Raw genomic sequence first — 21795 nt, 5'->3', positions numbered from 1 at the left:
GTAGCGCAAGGAAACAGACGAAAGAATGGCCCAACCCACCCACATACGCATGTATATAATACACGCCCACACACGCACATATACATACCTATACATTTCAACATATACATACACAGACATATACATATATACACATGTACATATTCATACTTGCTGCCTTCATCCATTCTCGTCGCCACCCCGCCACACATGAAATGTCACCCCCCCCCCTCCCTTCGCGCGCGCGCGCGAGGTAGCGCTAGGAAAAGACAACAAAGGCCACATTCGTTCACACTCAGTCTTTAACTGTCATGTGTAATGCACCGAAACCACAGCTCCCTTTCCACATCCAGGTCCCACAAAATTTTACATGGTTTACCCCAGACGCTTCACATGCCCTGGTTCAATCCCTTGACAGCACGTCGACCCCGATATACCACATCGTTCCAATTCACTCTATTCCTTGCTCGCCTTTCACCCTCCTCTGTTTTCAGGCCCCGATCGCTCAAAATCTTTTTCACTCCATCCTTCCACCTCCAATTTGGTCTTCCACTTCTCGTTCCCTCTACCTCTGACATACACATCCTCTTTGTCAATCTTTCCTCATACATTCTATCCATGTGACCAAACCATTTCAGTGCACCCTCTTCTGCTCTTTCAACCACTCTCTTTTTATTACCACACATCTCTCTTACCCTTTCATTACTTATACATTTTTTTTTTTTTTTTGCCGCTGTCTCCCGCGTTTGCGAGGTAGCGCAAGGAAACAGACGAAAGAAATGGCCCAACCCCACCCCTATACACATGTATATACATACGTCCACACACGCAAATATACATACCTACACAGCTTTCCATGGTTTACCCCAGACGCTTCACATGCCTTGATTCAATCCACTGACAGCACGTCAACCCCGGTATACCACATCGCTCCAATTCACTCTATTCCTTGCCCTCCTTTCACCCTCCTGCATGTTCAGGCCCCGATCACACAAAATCTTTTTCACTCCATCTTTCCACCTCCAATTTGGTCTCCCTCTTCTCCTCGTTCCCTCCACCTCCGACACATATATCCTCTTGGTCAATCTTTCCTCACTCATTCTCTCCATGTGCCCAAACCATTTCAAAACACCCTCTTCTGCTCTCTCAACCACGCTCTTTTTATTTCCACACATCTCTCTTACCCTTACGTTACTTACTCGATCAAACCACCTCACACCACACATTGTCCTCAAACATCTCATTTCCAGCACATCCATCCTCCTGCGCACAACTCTATCCATAGCCCACGCCTCGCAACCATACAACATTGTTGGAACCACTATTCCTTCAAACATACCCATTTTTGCTTTCCGAGATAATGTTCTCGACTTCCACACATTCTTCAAGGCTCCCAGAATTTTCGCCCCCTCCCCCACCCTATGATCCACTTCCGCTTCCATGGTTCCATCCGCTGCCAGATCCACTCCCAGATATCTAAAACACTTCACTTCCTCCAGTTTTTCTCCATTCAAACTCGCCTCCCAATTGACTTGACCCTCAACCCTACTGTACCTAATAACCTTGCTCTTAATCACATTTACTCTTAACTTTCTTCTTTCACACACTTTACCAAACTCAGTCACCAGCTTCTGCAGTTTCTCATATATATATATATATATATATATATATATATATATATATATATATATATATATATATATATATATATATATATATATCCTCCCCATAGGGTAAGGTGTTCCGAAAAAAAAAAAAGTTCATCTCCTTTGAAACTGGTACTAGTGATTTTATGCCACAGAACACTTTACTTTTCAGAACAAAACGCGGGGTCAGCAGCACTGATAAAGGATCACACTATCAGGTCATGAGTCGGTGACGTTTATCCCGCAACATTTATCGGAGAGGTACTGTACGTAACACGATATCAGTTGTGATTTGCTGTGTAACCGTGCATGACATAACCTGTGTCTCCATGCACGCGCGTCAAGGTCAACTACATAAATACACCTGCACATGGTCCATGGAGTCAGTCCTCGCCTTGGCTAAGTTACGTCCAAAACAGATATTCCCAGCATGCGGGACGGAGCACCAGCTATGTCTAGGTCAGCATCTGCAATGTCTTCCACCTGGGGGTGAGAAAGTCTTTTTGTTATACTGTAAACAGTCATGTGTTTTGTTAAATCATGGTGGGTCCAGAGTCGTGGTTTTATGGATTTCTTCATGAATAGGTGTGGAAAATCTGGTTTTCCAGGACGGTAAATGCCACTGCAGTGGTAAATAATGTGGAAATGTGAATATTTGTCATCGGGACTGATATTCTGATATTTGGGTGAATATGAAATGTTGAGACAATTAGGGTAAACTGTTAACAATGGAAGTGTTTGAGTACGCATATGTTTTTGCTCTGGAATGATGATGACACCGCTGTGGTGAATACGTAGCACTGCGCTGAACATTAAAGTGATTGGGTGAATACTTAGCACTTCGCTTAGTATTTATCGCTGGGGTGAATAATTGATACTGCACTAAATGTTTAGTGGTGGTGTGAATATCTAATACTGTCGTGGGTATTTCGTATAGGATTGCGCACTTAACGCTTTGCTAAATATCTAATATTCATTGCTGAATATTTGCAATAGTTGAATGTCTAGCACAAAGCTGAAAAACTAGCATCAAGATGAATGTTCAGCAATGTTATGAGTTAGATATTTTGCATTTTACTGAATATGCAACATTGATATTCATCAATGAGTTAGCTATTTAGCATTGTGTTATTTACCACACGGTTGAATATTTAGCGCTCTCAAATATCAAACAATTGGTTCAGTGTTTGTCAGATTTGTATTTAGAACTAGGTGGAATAGTGCTTTTGATATTCAGCACGGACTGAATATCTACAATTGGGGCGAATAGCTAATCCTAAAATTAATATTTAGAAACTGAATTTTTTTTTATATAGCAGGTGAATATTTAGTATTGAAATATCTGAGAGAAATGACTGTCTAATACTGACGTATATTTAGATAGGGATGGATATTTTGTATGGTGATGAATATTTAGTTCAAAGTGACAGTTCAACATGTTTGAATATGTAGCAACAAATAATATTTACGCATGAGATCAAATTTTAGCATTTGACTTTTTTATATGAATATTTAACGGGTGAAGATTTAGAATGCGTGAAGATTTGTACTAAGAAATTCCTGATTAGGATTAGTAAGCGCGGGTAAAATATTCGGTACTGGGATGAATGTTTGGCACCGTGATGAATATTCAGCACTGGATTGATCATTCTGTAATGCGGTGAATGTCTGACAGTGAGGTGAATATCTAATACTGCTACGTGTGAGGTGAATAAGGCACATGGGTTCATCTGCACGAAAGTTTTTACCTCCTTTACCTTCTAAAGCTTGAACTTTGATGGAAATGAAATGTTTGAGGACAATAAACCCTAACAGAAGTTTGGAAAGAATATCTTCAGCATGATAAAAGATTTGGAGGTAAAAAAGGAAGAAAAATGTTAGAACTAATATAATGCATTCTGTGTTAAGATCGTATCCAGTGTTGTTGGGGCAATAATTTAGGGAAATCAACAGTGAATAAAGGTTGATATGTCTCAGGAGTCGAGTTGATGATGCTTTGGACATCTAGGCATTTCCAACAAGTCGCCCGAAAGCTTGATTTGAGCGGAAAAATGGTGTACAGTTAATTATAGATCACCATTATTTGTTATACCCATATCTCTGAGTGATATCTGTTTCAGGAAGTGTACAGTGACAGGCTTTCATAATCAGATAGATAAAAAAAAAAAATCTACTCGTGCATGTTGGATTACATTGGGTGTCGTGTCTTTTCCGACAAACAGAGGAGACGGGGCACTCCCAGACCCCCACACCATCTCCCGTCTGGTGTCTGGGTTTGAGAGTCTGCCCGGCTCAATTATCACATTTTTTGAGCTCTGCGTACTAACTGTACTATCTGTGACGAGCTCTGTACTACAGTACTCGCATCCTTATATTATCGATATAATAAAGAACAGTATATATATATATATATATATATATATATATATATATATATATATATATATATATATATATATATACTGAAAATAAACCCAGCACTGAAAATCTCACTCACCAGATGTTTGTACAATTTGCGCCAAGTGTGTGCTACTGCGTTGGTACATGTATCCCGGGTGGATCTCAAGCCGCCCACGGAACTCTCCGGCCAGAACACAGGAGACACACACACGGTACACGTAATACTTCCTAGCTTGGCCAAGTGTTTTTGTTGATGTTTTGTACCGTCTAAATGAAGTGAAAACTTTATGTAGTTATGCACACTGAACTTCTGGTGTATGTTTGTCAGTAAAATTGCATCCGTGTTGAATACTTTCACTATCCCAGTTATGAAAAATATTACGATGTCAAATGGCTTTACATGAAAGGACCAAACTGCTCCTATACCTTGCTTTAGCGTTTTACAGGTGAGTATGGCCATGAGCCGAACTAGATAAGACTTTCTCAGCCGCTTGTGCTTTACTTCGACCACCAACCCTGATCAAAGTCCAAGTGACTGGGAAAATATACAACACACATATAACCATCACACGGGACTGTTGGACGACACAAACTAATGGTTGCAATACTACTGGTTACATAATGGTGAATATATTTCTCAGCTTAATCTTTGACCAACTTTTTTCCTAGTTAATCGAAAAACGAATGAAATCACAAACTGGAGTGAAGCACCGGCTGCCGTTATCAGTAAGCGATAAGAAATAGAGAAGAGGAAGCAGATACAGTTGTGATGTTACGATAACTCGTAGTGAGGAGTAGAGGTTATGATGCAGAGGCACAATATGTGCGCTTCACCCCCTCATGCCTGCCAGATGGCGAAAAAGATATCCTCCTTGTTTTCCTGCTAAATATGCTTCCTTTCTTTGTCTGTTCTGGCTATGCTAACATTTTGGCGGCAGGCGTGAATTTGACGCAGTATTTCGTAGTTTGATTCAAATTTAGCTGCGGGCAAGTCTGCGGGCGTGAGTACAGACGGTACGTTCTTGGCACATTCAGGACGATGACATTTATTTACGAAATACGTGCATTATGCAGTCATACTGCAATGGCTACATTATAAAGAAAGGTCAAACACCTGATGCAACCCGCAAAGTATAATAATGATGGTTTGCTGTGGTTGCGTTATGTAACAGCGTCAAATACTACTCTCTCTCTCTCTCATATATATATATATATATATATATATATATATATATATATATATTATGTAAATACTTAATCGCTGTTTCCCGCGTCCACGGGGAAAATGAAACACGATAATTTACCAAGTGCACTTTCATGTAATAATCACATCAGGAAAGAAATACCAGTTGATATACAACGAAGAGACGTAGCTAGGACGCCACTTGGTATATATATATATATATATATATATATATATATATATATATATATATATATCGAGAACATTATCTCGGAAAGCAAAAATGGGTATGTTTGAAGGAATAGTGGTTCCAACAATGTTGTATGGTTGCGAGGCGTGGGCTATGGATAGAGTTGTGCGCAGGAGGGTGGATGTGCTGGAAATGAGATGTTTGAGGACAATGTGTGGTGTGAGGTGGTTTGATCGAGTAAGTAATGTAAGGGTAAGAGAGATGTGTGGAAATAAAAAGAGCGTGGTTGAGAGAGCAGAAGAGGGTGTTTTGAAATGGTTTGGGCACATGGAGAGATTGAGTGAAGAAAGATTGACCAAGAGGATATATGTGTCGGAGGTGGAGGGAACGAGGAGAAGTGGGAGACCAAATTAGATGTGGAAAGATGGAGTGAAAAAGATTTTGTGTGATCGGGGCCTGAACATGCAGGAGGGTGAAAGGCGGGCAAGGAATAGAGTGAATTGGATCGATATGGTATACCGGGGTTGACGTGCTGTCAGTGGATTGAATCAGGGCATGTGAAGCGTCTGGGGTAAACCATGGAAAGTTGTGTGGGGCCTGGATGTGGAAAGGGAGCTGTGGTTTCGGGCATTATTGCGTGACAGCGGGAGACTGAGTGTGAACGAATGGGGCCTTTGTTGTCTTTTCCTAGTGCTACCTCGCACACATGAGGGGGGAGGGGGATGGTATTCCATGTGTGGCGAGGTGGCGATGGGAATGAATAAGGGCAGACTGTGTGAATTGTGTGCATGGGTATATATGTATGTGTCTGTGTGTGTATATATATGTGTACATTGAGATGTATATTTGCGTGTGTGTGTGTACATTGTGTATGGGGGTGGGTTGGGCCATTTCTTTCGTCTGTTTCCTTGCGCTACCTCGCAAACGCGGGAGACAGCGACAAAGCAAAATATATATATATATATATATATATATATATATATATATATATATATATATATATATCCCTGGGGATAGAGGAGAAATATAGGCAAATAATAGAATAACGTACAAATACATGGGTAAGATATTCAGCAAGCTGTTCACATGCTACATTCGTCCAAAACTAGAATGTTTTTCAGTTTTGTCATCGTACGCACAAACGACCACTACAGAAACCCCACAAAAGGGCAAAAAAGATGGTATCGAAATTAAGAGACATGAGTTACAGTGAAAAGTAAAGGCCTTACATTGGCCCACCATGGAAGAGAAAAGAAAGAGTGAGGGGTGACCTCATCGCAATCTTTATTATCTGATTGATAATGTTGATAGTGCACAGTTCTTCGACAGATGAAGCGAGAGAACAACCAGAGGCCATAACATGAAAGTAAAGAAGGAACTTGTTAGAAAGGATGAAAAACATACTTTTATTGGAAAAGAGTAGCACAAACGATGAATAACTGGGTGATGATAGGGCAATTGCAGACAATATACAGAATTTCGAAAAGAAGTATGACAGAATGTTCAAAAGATGTCGCCTCACGAGTGTAAAGCTCCCTACCCGTACACTATATATACGAAATAAAAAAAATCTGGTTCAAAAGGAGGTCCTATGGAACGAACCTCATTAGACTTCTGTGAGAGAGTAAGCTCTGTTTCAGATTAAAGAAAAGGCTAGGTAGTGTGGCTCTATCTGGGCTGCGAAAAGAATTAGACACGTTATCAGAAAGGAGGATAAAGAGGCTGGGTCTTCAGACAGGAATAAGGGGAAAACTGCAAGAATTTGTTCATGAGCGAGATTTGGGAATAGACATCATCTGCTCGTCAACAGTGTATGGATAAAGAAATATTCAGAAAATGATATCCTACTTTAGGCCAAAACAACAATCCCTTCTCAGATTTCGTCACCGCAACTAAATAAACAGGAAGAACTAACGAAGAAAGTCCACAGGAGGGCAGCAAAGATGGCACCAGAATCAAAAGAACAGAGCTTACCAACAAGGACTTTTTAAAAGCATTCGATTTTTCCATCTTTATAGAATGACGAGTGACCTGATCACAGTCTCTTAAGTTTTTACACCTATGTAATATGTCAACAATAAATAGTTCCTCGAAATATACAGGGATTAAACAACCAGAGTCATAACATATGAAGAAGAAACTTGAAAAGATATTAGAAAAGAACATTGTTATAGTGTAAAAGTGGTTGACGAGTAAACTGATTTATGAAATTATGAATTTTGACAATATACAGAAACTTAAAAAGTTGTATGACGTAAAGTTCGTCACAGATGAGGCGCCTCCCTCCCCTACAAATAAATGAACACACACACACACACACAAGCTTAAAAGTAAACCTCTTCCTATGACACATAAGTAATAATAACCATGAGTCAGCACGGGCCAGCCCCAGATCGGACCCTCATGGGTTCGAATCATTGGTATGGCAGTTAGCCTACACCCAACCAAGGTGTTCATCCTCCCTTTAGGACTACCCAATAATTGGATGTCTACCTTAGGCTGTGTGTTTGAGTGTGTGGATACGTAGGAGTAAAGAGGGTACATATGTACAGTGATAGGAGACGGGGCAAATGGTAATCGCACAGTTATATCATAAAGTATCATGTTTAGGATTTTCTTTCATTTTTACAGTAAATTATGGAAATGAGAGTATGCATCTCATATACTGCAGTCCCGACATGGTATTCCACCGAAGAGGACGATTCGACAGAAGAAAAAACCCGATGACATGATCGAAGTGCTTTTTGTTTAGTAAAGCGCGATCGGGATTTTCAACATAGACTTTTAAGTTTACGCCATCACAAGTTAGGTTAGGTTGCGGAAGAATATCCAAAATTACAGTAATCCTTTTTACCGATTGGTGCTGTGTGAAACAAAGAACAATATCTACTGCCCAACATTAAACCTAACAACCGATGACATATTGACCTCACACCACAGAGTGTCGTTTGTCTGGTCGTTCATATTTTGTCTTGGCTGTCTTAGCGGTGCCTCAGCACCTCCATTTAACTATATTGACAAATCCACTGCATTTCTGTTTCTATATAATATTAACATGAATATCCTCTGAGTACCATAACAAGTTAGTTATCTTTCTGTGCACAAGATGAACATTATATTTCGCTTCATTTTGTATATAGCAATAAGTGTTAAACCTACCAAAAGGAGGTGCATCAATAGCAAAAACAAAAAAAAAATTGATTGACATACCTGAAGAAATAAGCTGACAGATTCTTTGAGCAACCCGCTCCCGGACAAGCCACTCGTAATGAAGAATTTCATCATCATCAGTGACGCCAGCCAATGAGAATTGGCCATATAATCAAAACATTACTACGTACTCCCAAAACTGTCAAAGAAACACAGTCTTCTAAAGCAACCGTAGTGTTCATTTATACTTTACAGGAAAGACGTTAATTGTTAAAAAGTAAATCGTATTTTTGTAGATTATGAAATGAATATTTACAGTGTCACTACTGATAAACTTATTCAATATATATAAAAAGATTCACAGTATTTTTGGAACTTTGCTTACCAACAAATTGTCGTCAGCTGAGGATGAAGGAGAGATTTCGCGGAGAAGGGAGGAGACGGAAGACACTGGATATATTTACTCTTTCGTTGTCACCTTCCTTCCTTTCCTTGCATAAAGTGTTAGCCAACAGTACAAGGTTAGTACGCACGTACGTTTGGTACATGTCAGTCATCCGATTAATACCCATTCCGTGTAAATTGTTCGAAAAACAAGGAAAATGATTACTGCGGCTGATATGAGCATAGGCTGGAGTTTCGTGTGAGTTGTGACTACATTGGCAAGTCTCTTCTGTCTACACACACGGGAAAATACTTTTATGTACAAAAGCTTAGTATAGATCGTAAAGTGACCATAAGAATTGTGAAATAAGATTTTTTGCGTGATGGTTGGCGTAGGTGGCGACGAGTTTTGTAGAGGATATAGTGATTAGTGTTCCAGCTAAGTCACAGGTACCGGTAAATTTTTGGTAGATTTTATTTATAACCATAGTGTATTGTTTTGGAGTTACATATATTTGTAGTTTTATATGTGCTGATATTCTATTGTAAAGGATAATTGTTTTAGACTAATTTTTTTATTGGCACTCTGCAAAGAACTTACTATTTCCCTGTCTGTCATAAACATGTTAGAAGTAATAGCATAACACTAAATCAACCACTGGAGCCAAACCAACATTGCTAATTACCATTAATTGAACATAGCTGATTTTAGAGTATATCTTCTCTGTTATTAATACTCATGATGCAGATTTTGGTGTCTTGGTTCCAGGAGAAAAAAAAATCCTTTGGAGTTGTAGACATATTAAGTACGTTTGGGAAAGATTCTTGTTAGGTTGAAATGTAATGCTACAAGTTTGAATTATCTTTTCAATGAAAATTTGTCGATCAGTCTAGTGTACAGACTTTTAGATAGTTTTTGTTATATGTGAACCATTTTCCTTGTTTTTTAATACATATTCGCCATTTCCCGCTCTAGTGAGGTAGCGTTAAGAACAGTGGACGAGCTTTAAGGGAATGTCCTCACTTGGCCTCCTTCTCTGTTCCTTCTTTTGGAAAATTTAAGACGAGAGGGGAGGATTTCCAGCCCCCACTCCCTCCCTTTTAGTCGCCTTTTACAACATGCAGGGAATATGTGGGAAGTATTCTTTCTCCCAAAAATATATCTCAAACCAATCATTCTTGCATAACTATTACTCTAGGCTTAGGAGGTTTTATTGCACTTTTATATAAGTGTGGGAAGATGATTTCTTGTTAATGATGGACATAGATGTGAAAAACTGTTATGAAAATACTGATTAGAAGTGATGTGGGTACTCCATGAAAGTGGATGAAGGAATTGGTCAGCATTCTTTTTATTCAGGCATGACTTCAGTATGCATGCATTATTTTCTCTTTCCACTCCTTCAGCTGAAGAAAACAGTAACAGATGAAAACGTGAGTTAGAAAAAACATTGTGGAAGTTGCATTTAGTGATAGGTTTCCCTAATTTAGATGATTATTGGAGAAAATACATGCTGCTTTGTTGTTTCCATAGTGGCTCAAATACAACTCGGCTTTATCCTGGAACTGTCCTTGCCATAACAGTGGCTCTGAATACCTATTTGTACTGTGTGGGCAGGAAACTTGACACCCTATCTCACAAACATTTTCAGTCATATAGCCTTTTATATTTTTGTGCTTTGAGTTGGATGACTGAGGTAAGGTTATATTTTAGGTTTTAGGGAGGTTTAGTAGGGTTGATGTATTCGTCTGGCATTTAGAATGTCAAGGCGTTCCATGGATCTTGTTATGGCTGCTTCTTAGCCTTTTGTGCCTCACCCTTAATAGGCCACTGGCAGAGGACAACTACAGTAGATTGTTTGCAGAGGCTTTTACCTAATGTTCCAACTGACTGTTCCTGCCTACTTCTACCTAATGTTTCTACCTAAATGTTCCTGCCTGCAACTTCTATCTACTGCTCCTATCATTTTGCCGAAAGGCAGGTTTAGCATGTAGTGCTCACTGCAGGAAAATCTCGAGTTAGGAAGAATGAGCTGTGTGAGTTAAGTGTTGGAGGTGTTATGTATGACGAGGAGAGATTGTATGTTTGGGGACAGAATGCCAGTAGTCTAAGTGTGGGTGAGGCAGAAAGAAATGACAGCTCCCTGGGTCAGAGGAGTGCTGCTTGACAACCACTGAAATGGTAGATCACCATGCAGCTGTCACTAACCCTTCTGATACAAAGACAAGTAGTACTGGTAATATACCTCCCTGGTCATTGGCTGCCTGCCAACTATTACCCCAAATAAATGCTCAAGGTATTGTTAAATTTAACCCCACAATTTGCCTAAGATTTAAAACTCCTCCTTATTTTGTTGGGTTTCTTTTCTTATGTACTGTGAATGAATTGTTTGTGCCCTAGATTTTTTTTCCCCTTAAAGCAAGGGTGTAGTCGGTCAGAATTCTTGAATTGCCTGCCTCTACCTTGAGGTAAAATGTATAACCATTAATTTTCTTACAGTAGCAGCATACCATGCTCCATGCATTGTCTCTAGATGCTAAAGCCAAAATCTTTTCCATACACTGATCATCCATGCTGTTATATATTGAGTTACAAGTGTTGTAGGAGTATGTGAGTGAAGATGTCTGCGGTTTTGATGCAAGAGATCAGGTATTAGTTACGGTTTATTTAAGTGTGACAGTGGGTAATGTGTCAGTTGAGGGTATGATTGAGGGTCCCATAAGGAGTAATGTAGGGTTGCAGTCATGTGTGAACAAGGTGTTTAAAATGTTTAGAGAAAGACTTAAAAGTTGTGGAATTAGAAGTAGGATACAAGGTTGTGAGTTGTAAGAATGAAAAGGGGAATGTATAGTGGATGGAAGAGAATTAAATTGCTGTGGAAGAAAAGAAAAAGGCATATACAGGTACACCACTAAATTTCCGGCAACTGATGATTCGGCACCTCCTTTAGTCCAGGCAAAATTATGTGAGGGAACTTGAAATTACCACGGCCACCAGACTAGTTTACTGGGTGGCCACAGGTGGCGTTGTGTGTAGGGCATGCTTATTTACATTCTTTACACTGCACTTGGTGGTGGTGATACTGCAATTCTGTGAGATTCTTAGCTTATTTTGCTTAGATTTAACCCTAGCTATGGCTTTTAAGACATATGAGAGTGTCAATCATGGTGTCAAACTTAAACACCAGTCCATATCGATCCAAGATAATGTAGAACTGTTGAAAAAATGGACCGTGGTGTTTCAGTGCATAAGCTGTGTGACTTCTACAGTATTTGTTCATCAACTGCTTATGATATAAAGAAGCAAAGGGAGAAAATATTGAAATTCTATGCAGACAGCGATTCCAAGAAGCAAATGATTAGAAAAACTATGAAAGATGGTAAGAGTACTGAGCACGATTGAGTGATGATGGAATGGTTTCGACAGCATTGGAGTGATGGAGTGGAGTTTTCAGGTAGCATGATAATGGACCAGGCTAAGTTGTTCCATAAAGAACTGAAATTACAACATGAGCGTGACTGTAGTGAGTGAAGGATGGATTCAAAGGTTCAAGAAGCATCAAGGAATTTCCATAGATAAAGTGTGCAGAGAAAAGCGGTCTGCAAACCACGAAGGAGCTGCCCAGTATGTGGACAAATTTGCAAAACTCGTAGCTGACGAACACCTCAGTCTTGAGCAGGTGTATAATGTATTTCATTTATTTATTTGATTTACATTTAATATTTGTTTAATTTAAATTTCTAGCAGTCCATGGTATACTTTAGACACATGAAAGATGTATAATTAGTGGGTTAGATGTGTGTTGATGAATAATTATTATGTAACAACAGTTGGTCTGGCAAAATGGTTGATCTAGCAAGCCTTTGGAACCAAGAGTGCCAGAAAATCGATGGTGTACCTGTAGTAGATTGCTCAAAAGGAAAGTACCAGTGGAAGTAGGGGGAGGTAAGAATATAAGATGTGTGAACAGACTGTTAAGAAGCTAAAAGAGGAAAGCAAAGAAAGAGATGAAGATTTTGGAAGAATGATGGGTGAAAAGTTCAGGGGAAAATAAGAAATTATACTGGATGAAAGTGAAAAAGGAAAGGGGGTGGATGTAAGACTGAAAATCGTAATGTGAGAAGGAAGGAAGGGGAGTTGCTAAATCAAAAGGAGAAAGTGAAAGGAAGTTAAGAAGTGTGTTTTGAAGAACTGATGAATGTGGGAGAAGGTGAGGCAGCAGTTATTACATGCATGGGTATGGAGGATGGAAGGAAGAGGATATAAGTGCAAGGGCCGAAAGCAAAAAGGGAGTTAAAAAGGGTGATAATGAGGCTGAAGGTAGGAAAGGCACCCAGAGCAGATGGGATTACGACTGAAATGCAGAAGTATGGAGGAGAAAGTGTGATAGAGTGGATGCATCTGATATGTAGTTTAACATGGAAACAGAAGTTTGTGCTTTAGGATTGGGTGAAAGCTATTATTGTTCCCCCTTTATTCAAAGGAAAAGGTGCTAAGGATGTATGTAGCAATTATGGAGAAATAAGCCTAACAGGAAAAGTATATGCAAGAATGTTGATTGAAGTGACTGAATACAGAATAAGTAAGAAGCAAGAGGGTTTTAAAAAAGATAGTGGATGCATGTATCAGATTTTTTTGTGAAGATGATAGGAGAAAAATATCTGGTAAAAGGTATGGAGTTGTATGCAGCATTTATGGATTTGGAAAGATTGTATGACAGAGTCAAGTGAAATGCATTATGGGCTGTGTTAAGTATATTATGGGTAGTGGGACAACTGTTGAATGATATGAAAGCCTTCTATAGAGGAGCAAATTTTTGTGTAAAATTGGATGGAGAGTTGAACGAAAGTTTCGGTATACTTGCTGTGTACATTGGGTGTCAGGCAGGGCTGTGTGATGCCACTGTGGCATTTTGATATATATATGAATGGACTGGTATAATAATAATAATCACTATCATTATCATCATCATACAAAGAACGTAAGCATATAGAAGAGCCATATCAGGATTTTTTGACGTTTACAATCTCCAATTTCATTCATGTCAATACAGATCGGGTCTTACACGAAGTAATAAAGCGCAACAGTTTCTAGGTGGGTATAAACTAAAATCTATATATTCTCAAACAATCTATCAGCTCAATGACATTTCCCTTAACTTTTAACCTCGCCCTACAGTCACTTAACCTTATTCAGAGCTGCCAAGTTGGGGGGAGATCCTGAAAGAGGAAGATTTTGGCGAAATGAATCGCGGGACGACCTTCAGCCAAATGCAAGGGATCTTTCTAGTACAAGACAAAATTCTAGAAAGTGTACTAAGACACACCACTTCATGTTATGTCTTACAAAGTATAACTTGCCTCACCGATGACTTGTGACCAGCATGGGGAGAAAGCATCAAGAACAGCCAGTGTGATTAAAAAACCATCATACAGTCCCAAGAACACCAGGACGTTGCCTAAGGCCAGCTGGACGGCCCATATCATCAATGCCAACTCACACTTGCAAACGTTGCAAGATTCATCCTCAAAAGTACCACAAAAAATATTGCTAAGAATAAGAAACTGCATATATCAGAAGTGAAGCCAAGCTAGACCACATTCACATCTAAATAATGTCAATATAAGCACTGTAATGACAACCAAAATCTTTAACGTACAAAAAAACATTCATCTTATGTCACAGGAGCCAAACCTAAGCGTTTGCTTTGTAAGAGAAGAATGTTGACCATGCGGGACACATATGTCCCCTTCCCCAAGAACAGGAGACCTCCAGGTGATTGTGTACGTCTCACACGCTGTCTCGCTAATGCGGGAAATGGCGAATAGTTTGAAAGAAAGAAAAGATGAATGGACTGAGTTAAAAGAGAGATGAAAGCAAAACTAAGGAAAGGGGATGCAGAGACGGAATGTGGCAGTGAGGTATGGTAGCTAGTGACAAGCCTGTTTGCAAATGATAGTGTTGTTTGCTGAGAGTGAAGAGGAGTGCAGAATGTTGTGTTTTATGATGTGTATATGCAGAGGCAGTTGAAGGTAAATGCAAGTAAGAGTAGGTTAATGGTATTTGAAAGAAAAAAGGATGAAAGTATAAATTTTTCAAAACCATTTAAAATAAAAGAAGAAAGCATGTTAAAACTGTGTTTTGGATATGGGGAGAAAGACTGGAAGAGATTAAAGACTTAAGTATTTTGGAGCTGTTTTGGGTAAGTTTGGTGATACAGAAGGAGATGTAAGGGAGGGAGCAGAACAGGGTAGAAGAGTCATTAGTTCTTTATTAGAATAACGAAGGGTAGAGTTTTAAGTATGGAAGTGAAGACATGATTGAGGGACAGCAAAGTCCTCCCAACTCTGATCTGTGCAGCTGAAACATGGACATGGAATGTGTCACAGAGATCAAGAATCCAGGCTGTGGAAATTAGCTATTTGAGAGGAGCATGTGGTATGATTACATGGAATGAAGAAATCCAGGGTGTGGAAGTTAGCTATTTGAGAGGAGCATGTGGTATGACTAGATGGAATGAACACAGAAGTGAGGGGTGTATGAGAGATGTGGTATGGCAGTGAATGAATTGTGGTGTGGTAGATTGGGTACAAGATAATACTTTGAGGTGGTTTGAGCATGTGGGAAGAATGCAAGATGGGGAGTTTACAAGGAGAGTGTATGATGGTACAATTAAATGGGTTGGTGTGGGAGGAAAACCTCCCATGACACGGGGAAATGGAAGAATACTGGAGGGAGAGAAATGGGGGGGAATGCATGGAACAGTGTATTTGAGGAAGGGATGTAAGGACGGGTAAATGGAAATTCTTTTGTCGTGGCCACCCTTTGATGGGAGTTCCCAGAGAAAATGGGCATCAAAGATATAGAGATATTAAGGAGAACAGGAATTGTGTACAGCCTGTGGAGTTGTGTGCTGAAAAAGAACCGATGATTGGGAATGCCTTGTTTAAAAAGAGAGACATGCATAGATATACATGGATGAGTTGGAAAGATGTTAAGAAAGTATTATTGGATTACATATTGATATTTAGACATGCAAAAGAAGGACTCTTGGGTGTGAATGTGTTAAGAGAGGTACCTGATGGGGTTTGTAATCAGTACCTGGTAGAATCAAGAGTGATAATCTGTTTAGATTTTTGTGAGAGGGTAGTGAAAGTAAGTTAGCTTGGGAAAGAGACTTGTGTCAATAACTAACTGGAGAGGCTGAGTATAGTTTGGTAAAGGGTGATATAAAACAAAATAAGGGGAGTAGGTGAGGAATGGGAGATATGTAGGGAAGCAATGCTGGCATGTACAAGAGATATGTGTGGGAGGTAAGCAGGTGATAAAGGGTTTTGTGTGGTTGGATGATGAAGTAGATTTGCTTGTAAAAGAGAAAAGAGAGAGGTAGAGGCACAACTTAGGGAAGGAATGCATACACTTGGTAGAAAGTGGTAGGAGGAAAAGAAGGAGGTGCAGGGCTTGAAAAAGTGGGCAAATGAGAGCTGGGGTGAGTAAGTATAATTAAACTTCAGGGAGAATAGGATGTTTTGGAAGGAGGTTGATCATGTGAGAATAAAAGAAAAGAACATATTGGAAAGTTAGTGGAGAGGGTAAATGGAAAAGTGAGAACAGGTCGTGAGGAGGAGATTCAATGAGTAATGTGAAGGATTGTTGAATGTGTCTGATGATACGATGGCAGAAGTGTTCCTGGCACAACATCACTAAAGCAAGGAGCAGTGATGCTGTTTTCTGTAGGGCGGGGTGGCACTGGGAATGGATAGAAGATGAGCAAGTATGAATATGTATATGTCTGTGTATATGTTGATATGTATATGTATGTTTATTTATGTGTATGGGCATTTATGTATATATTATTTATTTATTTTGCATTGTCACTGTCTTCCGGGTTAGCGAGGTAACACAAGGAAACAGACAAACGAAATGGCCCAACCCACCCACATACACATGTATATACATACACGTCCACACACGCACATATACATACCTATACATCTCAACGTATACATATACATACACACACAGACATATATACACATGTACAAAATTCATACTGTCTGCCCTTATTCATTCCCATTGCCACCCTGCCACACATGAAATAACAATGCCCACATTCAATCACACTCAGTCTATAGCTGTCATGTAATAATGCACCGAAACTACAGCTCCCTTTCCACATCCAGACCCCACAGAACTTTCCATGGTTTACCCCAGACGCTTCACATGCCCTGGTTCAATCCATTGACAACACGTCAACCCCGGTATACCACATCATTCCAATTCACTCTATCGCTTGCAGGCCTTTCACCCTCCTGCATGTTTAGGCCCCAATCACTCAAAATCTTTTTCACTCCATCCTTCCACCTCCAATTTGGTCTCCCACTTCTCTTCGTTCCCTCCACCTCTGATACATAGATCCCCCCTCCCCTTGCACACATGCAAGGTAGCACTAGGAAAAGACAACAAAGGCCAAATTCATTCACACTCAGTCTCTAGCTGTCATGTGTAATGCAACGAAACCTCACCTCCCTTTCTACATCCAGGCCCTACGAAACTTCACATGGTTTGCCCCAGATGCGTCACTTGCCCTGGTTCAATCCATGTTCTGTGGATGATAATATATTCTTTTTTTTTTTTTTTTCAAACTATTCGCCATTTCCCGCGTTAGCAAGGTAGTGTTAAGAACAGAGAACTGGGCCACTGAGGGAATATCCTCACCTGGCCTCCCTCTCCGTTCCTTCTTTTGGAAAATTAAAAAAAAATTTTATATATATATATATATATATATATATATATATATATATATATATATATATATATATATATATATATATATATATATTTTTTTTTTAATATATATATATATATATATATATATATATTTATTTATTTATTTTGCTTTGTCGCTGTCTCCCGCGTTTGCGAGGTAGCGCAAGGAAACAGACGAAAGAAATGGCCCAACCCACCCCCATACACATGTATATACACACACGTCCACACACGCAAATATACGTACCTATACATCTCAATGTACACATATATATACACACACAGACACATACATATATACCCATGCACACAATTCACACTGTCTGCCTTTATTCATTCCCATTGCCACCTCGCCACACATGGAATACCATCCCCTTCCCCCCTCATGTGTGCGGGGTAGCGCTAGGAAAAGACAACAAAGGCCTCATTCGTTCACACTCAGTCTCTAGCTGTCATGCAATAATGCCCGAAACCACAGGTCCCTTTCCACATCCAGGCCCCACACAGCTTTCCATGGTTTACCCCAGATGCTTCACATGCCCTGATTCAATCCACTGACAGCACGTCAACCCCGGTATACCACATCGATCCAATTCACTCTATTCCTTGCCCTCCTTTCACCCTCCTGCATGTTCAGGCCCCGATCACACAAAATCTTTTTCACTCCATCTTTCCACCTCCAGCTTGGTCTCCCACTTCTCCTCGTTCCCTCCACCTCCGACACATATATCCTCTTGGTCAATCTTTCCTCACTCATTCTCTCCATGTGCCCAAACCATTTCAAAACACCCTCTTCTGCTCTCTCAACCACGCTCTTTTTATTTCCACACATCTCTCTTACCCTTACGTTACTTACTCGATCAAACCACCTCACACCACACATTGTCCTCAAACATCTCATTTCCAGCACATCCATCCTCCTGCGCACAACTCTATCCATAGCCCACGCCTCGCAACCATACAACATTGTTGGAACCATTATTCCTTCAAACACACCCATTTTTGCTTTCCGAGATAATGTTCTCGACTTCCACACATCCTTCAAGGCTCCTAGAATTTTCGCCCCCTCCCCCACCCTATGATCCACTTCCGCTTCCATGGTTCCATCCGCTGCCAGATCCACTCCCAGATATCTAAAACACTTTACTTCCTCCAGTTTTTCTCCATTCAAACTCACCTCCCAATTGACTTGACCCTCAACCGTATTGTACCTAATAACCTTGCTCTTATTCACATTTACTCTTAACTTTCTTCTTTCACACACTTTACCAAACTCAGTCACCAGCTTCTGCAGTTTCTCACATGAATCAGTCACCAGCGCTGTATCATCAGCAAACAACAACTGACTCACTTCCCAAGCTCTCTCATCCCCAACAGACTTCATACTTGACCCTCTATCCAAAACTCTTGCATTCACCTCCCTAACAACCCCATCCATAAACAAATTAAACAACCATGGAGACATCACACACCCCTGCCGCAAACCTACATTCACTGAGAACCAATCACTTTCCTCTCTTCCTACACGTACACATGCCTTACATCCTCGATAAAAACTTTTCACTGCTTCTAACAACTTGCCTCCCACACCATATATTCTTAATACCTTCCACTGAGCATCTCTATCAACTCTATCATATGCCTTCTCCAGATCCATAAATGCTACATACAAATCCATTTGCTTTTCTAAGTATTTCTCACATACATTCTTCAAAGCAAACACCTGATCCACACATCCTCTGCCACTTCTGAAACCACACTGCTCTTCCCCAATCTGATGCTCCGTACATGCCTTCACCCTTTCAATCAATACCCTCCCATATAATTTACCAGGAATACTCAACAAACTTACACCTCTGTAATTTGAGCACTCACTCTTATCCCCTTTGCCTTTGTACAACGCCAATCCTCAGGCACCTCACCATGAGTCATACATACATTAAATAACCTTACCAACCAGTCAATATATATATATATATATATATATATATATATATATATATATATATATATATATATATATATGGCTCTGGCAGCGGATGGAACCATGGAAGCGGAAGTGAATCATAGGGTGGGGGAGGGGGCGAAAATCCTGAGAGCCTTGAAGAATGTGTGGAAGTCGATAACATTATCTTGGAAAGCAAAAATGGGTATGTTTGAAGGAATAGTGGTTCCAACATTGTTGTATGGTTGCGAGGCGTGGGCTATGGATAGAGTTGTGCGCAGGAGGGTGGATGTGCTGGAAATGAGATGTTTGAGGACAATGTGTGGTGTGAGGTGGTTTGATCGAGTAAGTAATGTAAGGGTAAGAGAGATGTGTGGAAATAAAAAGAGCGTGGTTGAGAGAGCAGAAGAGGGTGTTTTGAAATGGTTTGGGCACATGGAGAGAATGAGTGAGGAAAGATTGACCAAGAGGATATATGTGTCGGAGGTGGAGGGAACAAGAAGTGGGAGACCAAATTGGAGGTGGAAAGATGGAGTGAAAAAGATTTTGAGTGATCGGGGCCTGAACATGCAGGAGGGTGAAAGGCGGGCAAGGAATAGAGTGAATTGGATGGATGTGGTATACTGGGGTTGACGTGCTGTCAGTGGATTGAATCAGGGCATGTGAAGCGTCTGGGGTAAACCATGGAAAGCTGTGTGGGGCCTGGATGTGGAAAGGGAGCTATGGTTTCGGGCATTATTGCATGACAGCTAGAGACTGAGTGTGAACGAATGAGGCCTTTAATGTCTTTTCCTAGCGCTACCCCGCACACATGAGGGGGTAGGGGGATGGTTTTCCATGTGTGGTGAGGTGGCGATGGGAATGAATAAAGGCAGACAGTGTGAATTGTGTGGATGGGTATATATGTATGTGTCTGTGTGTGTGTGTATATATATGTGTACATTGAGATGTATAGGTATTTATATTTGCGTGTGTGTATATACGTGTGTATGGGGATGGGTTGGGCCTTTTCTTTCGTCTGTTTCCTTGCGCTACCTCGCAAATGCGGGAGACAGCGACAAAGCAAAATAAAAAGAATATAATAAAAATAGATATATATATATAGAGAGAGAGAGTTGATAGAGATGCTCTTTGGAAAGTATTATGAATATATGGTGTGGGAGGCAAGTTGTTAGAAGCTGTGAAAAGTTTTTATCGAGGATGTAAGGCATGTGTACGTGTAGGAAGAGGGGAAAATGATTGGTTCTCAGTGAATGTTGGTTTGTGGCAGGGGTGTGTGATGTCTCCATGGTTGTTTAATTTGTTTATAGATAGGGTTGTTAGGGAGGTGAATGCAAGAGTTTTGGAAAGAGGGGCAAGTATGCAGTCTGTTGTGGATAAAAGAGCTTGGGAAGTGAGTTAATTATATTTTGCTGATGATACAGCGCTTGAGGCTGATTCGTGTGAGAAACTGCAGAAGCTGGTGACTGATTTTGGTAAAGTGTGTGAAAGAAGAAAGCTGAGAGTAAATGTGAATAAGAGCAAGGTTATTAGGTACAGTAGGGTTGAGGGACAAGTCAATTGGGAGGTAAGTTTGAATGGAGAAAAACTGGATGAAGTGAAGTGTTTTAGATATCTGGGAGTGGATTTGGCAGCAGATGGAACCATGGAAGCGGAAGTGAATCATAGGTGGGGGAGGGGTGAAAGTTCTGTGAGCTTTGAAGAATGTGTGGGAGTCGAGAACATTATCTCGGAAAGCAAAAATGGGTATGTTTGAAGGAATAGTGGTTACAACAATGTTTTATGGTTGCGAGGCGTGGGCTATAGATAGAGTTGTGCGGAGGAGGGTTGATGTGCTGGCAATGAGATGTTTGAGGACTATATGTGGTGTGAGGTGGTTTGATCGAGTAAGTAATGATAAGGTAAGAGAGATGTGTGGTAATAAAAAGAGTGTTGTTGAGAGAGCAGAAGAGGATGTTTTGAAATGGTTTGGTCACATGGAGAGAATGAGTGAGGAAAGATTGACCAAGAGGATATATGTGTCAGAGGTGGAGGGAACGAGGAGAAATGGGAGACCACGTTGGAGGTGGGAAGATGGAGTGAAAAAGATTTTGAGTGATCAGGGCCTGAACATGCAGAAGGGTGAAAGGCTGCAAGGAATAGAGTGAA

At 40.3% G+C, this 21795-nt stretch overlaps 1 protein-coding gene across 4 annotated transcripts in view; it reads left to right on the top strand.

The window, feature by feature from the left end:
- Herp (Homocysteine-induced endoplasmic reticulum protein) overlaps window positions 1–21795 on the top strand; it is a 188355-nt gene that overhangs the window by 52653 nt on the left and 113907 nt on the right. Inside the window, exon 2 of one of the 4 annotated variants that reach the window (XM_071672215.1) lies at window positions 1798–2084. The gene's annotated coding sequence lies outside the window, so the exon portion shown is untranslated. Of the gene's footprint in view, window positions 1–1797; window positions 2115–8914; window positions 9070–21795 lie in introns of those variants that run through there. The other 3 variants (XM_071672214.1, XM_071672213.1, XM_071672216.1) reach the window with 3 other exon arrangements.

This window comes from Panulirus ornatus, chromosome 17 (genome assembly GCF_036320965.1).
Source record: "Panulirus ornatus isolate Po-2019 chromosome 17, ASM3632096v1, whole genome shotgun sequence".
In the NCBI taxonomy this organism is placed as follows: domain Eukaryota; kingdom Metazoa; phylum Arthropoda; class Malacostraca; order Decapoda; family Palinuridae; genus Panulirus; species Panulirus ornatus.
Note: the sequence above shows the minus strand (reverse complement) of the source record. Positions and strands in the feature narration are given on the sequence as shown.